At 36.3% G+C, this 5,975-nt stretch overlaps 1 pseudogene; it reads left to right on the top strand.

Moving 5' to 3' along the window:
* LOC107727598 (protein unc-93 homolog A-like) overlaps positions 1-2,629 on the top strand; it is a 10,285-nt pseudogene extending 7,656 nt beyond the window's left edge.
* Positions 2,630-5,975: the final 3,346 nt, after the last annotated feature.

The raw sequence follows: 5,975 nt of genomic DNA, 5'->3' as shown, positions 1-5,975 counted from the left end.
TAAGCTGTCTCTTGCTCAATTAGGTAACAAAAAATGTCAGGAAACGACACCTCTGGCCATTCCGTTGGGTCGTTTTTCCAGTCACAGATACCGTACGGACAGTCCGACCCAATACGGCTCAGTTTTTATGCGTATGTTGCTCTGTCGAGCGGCAGGAATAATTTTATGTAGGCCATTCTGAGTCAACACCATGCTTTTCCAATGAGGGGGAAAGGACTGTTTTCCCCCACGCCGACTCCGCCCACACAGCTATGACGCGTCACCGATCAAGTCTATTTGAAACAAGATAAATGGTCTATGCTTAATTTCATGAAGTGTGCGATTAATCGTGATTAATCACAGAAAAAGGATGTGATTAATTAGATTAAAAATTTTAATTGATTGACAGCCCTAATTAAATGTTTCGCTTTTTCCATCTTACTTCGCTCTCTTCAAAGTCAAAACGGATGCTTCGAACTGCTCTGTTTTTGTGAACCGTAAACTCTGCCTACTTCAATTTGATTGGCCATCTTGGTCATTTTGACATTGACGAGCGGTGTTAGATCGCTGAGGCAGACCAGCCTAATTTTTTTTTTACTGAAAAACAATAATAATAATAATAGTAATTGTCAACATTGTCAAACCATAACAGGGCTGTACGTTAACTTTTTTTTCACATAGCACTGGTGCTACAGAGGTTGAAAGTTTTGTAGCACAGGCCAATTGTAGCACACACAAGTATAAAACGTCTGTTATCATGTCTGAAAACAAACACAAGTAATGGAGTTCATCACTTAACCAGGCACTGATGTTCCATACAGAGCACAAAAAATACAAAAAATTGTTTTTAGACAAAGTTTTCTTAATTTGCTAAAAATGGAAGAGTGCAGAAACATCAAAACCTTCTCATCAAAAGAGAAACCTCTTACACCTTAACAAAATATAAAATAAAAAACAATGGCAGACATTTAGGCAAAGTTAGCAAAGATAAAAATCTTTGTCATTATTTTATTTGTTATTAGACAACGCTGTAGCACGATACAACGATATTTCTTCAAAAGCAGATCGTGGAGACATTTTAATCGTCCACGATCAAAAATCGTCATATTGCACACCCCTAACTACCAAGTATAATCAATCTCACACACACAAACAAGCACAACGAAATCACTTCACACTATTAAGCGGCTGTGTTATGAACATGCAAAACTGTATCGCTCGCGTGCTACAGTGGTAAATTTATTCATCGCACAGACCAGTTATTTTGTAGCACGTGCGACATATATGTCGCACTGTACAGCCCTGCATAACAATACAACAACAATCCAGGGTCCTTTTCAGTCCAGATTAAGTGCCAAGTCCTTAAACAAACCCATTGTTCTTTTTGCTTTAAGTTTATAAGCAGACCAGCCTAAATTAAAAACGTAACTTTTCATAATCCAAACAACAAACAGAGGGTTGCATAATGGAGGGCAGCAGAGCAATGCAAGAATTTTAAATATAGGCCTTATTATTGGGGGGGGGGACTTGTCTCCCTCATAGTCTATAGTGGTTACGGCTCTACAGACTGGGAGTACATGAATACCAATTCGTCCTAATGAAATATGAATGTAATGTGTTTGCGACCCTCTTTCCCCTGCAGAACTATGTGACTTGTGCGTTAGGAATACACTATGTTGGCTTTGTGATGATCTGCTTTGGTGCTTCTAACTCCCTGTGCTCATTCGCGTTTGGTAGACTGGCTCAATACACTGGAAGAATCGCCCTCTTTTGCTTGGGTAATAAAAGAACAGGCTGACATATGGTTTAAAGGTTAAGTATGGTTATTAGTATTTATGTTCATTCTGTCTTACTACACCTTCACAGCTGCAGTGACAAACCTGAGCTGTTTTCTGGGTCTTTTGTTCTGGGAGCCTCATCCAGACCAGCTGGGAGTGTTCTTCGTGTTTCCGGCCCTCTGGGGGATGGCTGACGCTGTGTGGCAAACACAAACCAATGGTAAGTGCTTTATACGGCATACTACTTAGTTATCTATACAGTTAAGCTATTATTACAAACATAAAATGGATAGTTTTTGGTGCTAAATTCTGATAAACAGTCTATAATTATGAACAGCCTAAAATCAGGCTATTTTTATTTTATTTTATTTTTTTACATTTTTACATACTAATTATTAATAAAATAATAAAAAGAAAGAAATTACTAAATATTATAATAATGTTTATAGAAATGCTTCCATAGATGTTTTAACATGTTTATATACATATAAATATAACCTAATATATTTTTTTAAATTTAGAAATATATTGTATAGTCATTATACTGTGTGTTTATTTCATATGCAGCACTTTATGGCATTCTCTTTGCTGAGCACAAAGAAGCAGCATTTGCTAACTACCGCATGTGGGAGTCACTCGGTTTTGTTATAGCCTTTGCTTACAGCACATACATCTGCCTGTCCACCAAAATCTACATTGCTTTGGCAGTTCTTGCCCTTACCATGGTAACTTACCTTTATGTTGAGTACAACGAGTACAAGCATCCAACTCCACAAGTGACTATTGACAACTTGCATAAACCAGAAAAGACTGACCTCAAAGAATTGAATGACAAAGATGAAAAAGATATAATCTCTCAGACACAAATGTAAATAGATTTTAGTTGATAGTTCTGCATCATCAGTATGTATCTCAGTATGTGAAATATAAATTTTTTTTTTGTTGTCATTCAGAGATTATTTTTCTGTATGTTTTACAGTGTTGAGAAGCTATTCTGTTTTTTTGATGTAGCATGTAAATGTTTTGATAATTTTCTTTATTATTTTTTATTTCTGTACAAAAGCACAAATAATTTATTTCAGTATATCCATTATATTACTTTTTTATTTTCTTTTAATATGTTTATTGCATTTACCTCATATGCAGCAGATCAAATACTGTTAAATGTTAACATGAACAAAGTGTTAAGTAGATTAGGAGATCATATAAAAAAATATGATCATAAAGTAGACTTGTATTATTTTGAGATTGATGTCTATATATAATAAATCAGCTGTTTGTCCCATAAACATAACTTTGAATTAAATTACGCAGCGACTGTACCAGTTTCCCATTGCATCATACTGAGTCAAAGCTCACATGTCAAATCTACAAGACAAAAATCACAGGATGAGATCCAGGTAATAAAATGTCTAACTGAGAACATAAAAAATAATGTAGGAAATTATATAATAATCATTCCAGACAGAATGTTACACGAAATGTAAATATTTCCACAAGATTAAAATAATAGAATTAATGAAAAAAGAATCTGCGCAGATTATAATCTTTATAGCCTTTATCAGCAATTTCTAAAGGGCATTTCTGCATGTTACAGGATCTTCCTGACATGCTCATATAGATAGTCTGAGTGAGTCATTATGAAGCTGTTTCACTAAAGAAGAAAAATAAAGGAATCAAAGAATAATTTGCAGATCACACTCTTCCTGAAGCAATAGCTATTAGTGTTGTTATGTAAGAAATGAGCAATATAACAGTGAATCAAAATAAAGCAATTGAATCTCATTCTGTGCATCAATTCAAACAATAATTCTGGTTATGCATCTCTGAATGATAGTAATAAATATGTACACTCTAAAAAATGCTGGGTTAAATACAACCCAGTGCTGGGTAAAATAGGGACAAACCCAGCAATTGGGCTGTTTTGACCCAGCGGTTGGGTTAAATGTTTAAATTTTTAACCCAACCTTCTGGGTAGTAACTCAACCGCTGGGTCAAAACAACCCAATTGCTGGGTTTGTCCCTATTTTACCCAGCACTGGGTTGTATTTAACCCAGCATTTTTTAGAGTGTAACATTCACATTCACAGCTTACCAGAAATATGTTTATGACAGCACTAAAAAAACTTTTTAACAGTTATTCAACAGAAGAAAACAACTTTAAAACATGCGCTTGGATTCTTATGAGATAGTGTACAAATATTCTGTGTCCACGACACACTGTACAGTACACTCTAAAAAATGCTGGGTTAAAAAGGGACAAACCCAGCTATTGGGTTGTTTTGAACCCAACCGCTGGGTCAAAACAACCCAATAGCTGGGTTTGTCCCTTTTTAACCCAGCGCTGGGTTATATTTAACCCAGCATTTTTAGAGTGTATATTCCAAATAAACAGTTTTAGGGCATTTTTATGGGCTGATAATACGGTGAAATTCTGATCTATACTCCTTTTAAGCAGTGCATATTTTACATGACAAACCTCCAATTTTAGTAACCATGACAGAAATGAATTCATTCCCCAGTATAATACTAACAGCTGGAATATAGCCTAAGATTCACTGTCTCTGTATGCCACCTGCATGCTGATATGAAGACTACAGTGTAAATCACTGTATTTCTATAATAAACTTATGGTATACATAACATGTAATGTTACATAGTATATAGCAGGGATCCTCAAATCTGGCCCACGAGATCCACTTTCCTGCAGAGTTTAGCTCTAACCCTAATCAAACACACCTGAGCAAGCTAATCAATGTCTTCAGGATCATTAGAAAATCACAGGTAGGTGAGTTTGATCAGGGTTGGAGCTAAACTCTGCAGCGCATTGGCCCTCCAAGGCAAGATTTGAGGAATCCTGGTATATAGCATGTGCACTGATAATATTACAGAATAACGCACCACAGCCTCTATGTTGCTTTGCGTTGTGACCAGTAGATGGCAGCATCCTCACTAATAGCAAACTGGTCCTTCCCAGTCTTGCCATTTCTGTAGTATGCATGTATGTATGTTTTGTAGTGTTTGTTATGTAGGCTATTTTGATCTCCGTAGGTGGCAGTGTTTTCTTGTTCTCTATATTCGGGTCTGAACATGGGTTTTTTTTCGGTTCTGAACATGTGCGCGATCCAGTGTGGGACAGAGTACAAAAATAATAACATTTCCAGAGAAAATCATTTGATATAAATTGTAATGCAATTAGGCCTATATGTGACATGAGGTCTACATGATTCAACTTCACTTCTAAATATGGTTTCCCATTTCATTTATATGATAACGTCTTAAATGTTTGACTATTAGTAACATATTTAAAATATCTTATAAAATACACTTATCTTCACACATATCCCAATTTTCCCCAGTAAGACAATCTTGAATATATATATATATATATATATATATAGCAATATTTTGTATGATTGGCAAACCGTTTTGGTTTGATTAACGTTAAACGCTAATTCACACATAGTGACGTCACCTGCTCCGACCTCGCAAGGTAACACAGCAGCTCACGTGGCGCGCTTTTATTCAAACGTTTCCTAGCAACGAAAGATGACCAGAGCAGAGGACACAAAAGGACACACAAGCTGTCTGACAGGAACTCTGTGGAGGATCTATCAGGCAACAGAGCTCGGTCAGGTAAGAGTGATTTATGCAAATATACTTTACAAACTATTTTGAAATCGAAAAAAGTGTGAAATTAGACCTAAATATGCAACTAAAGTTAGATGCACTAAAACTGAGGTAAGTTATATGAATGGATGTTAAAAAAAAACACGCTGGCTTTATTGTGCTTTATTAAAAGCTGTGCTTTATTTCGTGGGCTAATTTAAAATGTCTCTCATCGTACTATGACTGTGTTTACATGCACAAGAATGATCTGGTATTCGTCAATGCATAAACGCCTTATCATGACTGCCCTAACTAACTTAGATTAATTAAAACTGGAATATTTTCCAGCTTGTATGAGCCTCTAGACCAGTTTCCCAACCGGGGTGCCGCGGTTAGTTTAGTTAAATTAGTTCACCGCTCAGGATTCACTTTCACGTGGTGTGACGCTCTGCGTATTATCCCGCTCTATGCGTGTGATCTCCGCTCAGTCGCTCACGGCCCATGTGAGTGCTCCACTCATATACCGTTAATGCTCATCGGAACAGCAAAGTCCACTCAAAAATTGACAGGAAACATCGATGTAGTACAGTATTGTTTCTGTCTACAATA

This window comes from Sinocyclocheilus rhinocerous, unplaced genomic scaffold, assembly GCF_001515625.1.
Source record: "Sinocyclocheilus rhinocerous isolate Xijiao unplaced genomic scaffold, SAMN03320098_v1.1 scaffold185, whole genome shotgun sequence".
NCBI lineage: Eukaryota > Metazoa > Chordata > Actinopteri > Cypriniformes > Cyprinidae > Sinocyclocheilus > Sinocyclocheilus rhinocerous.
The sequence above is the reverse complement of the archived record's forward strand: the minus strand, read 5'-3'. Positions and strand labels throughout refer to the sequence as shown.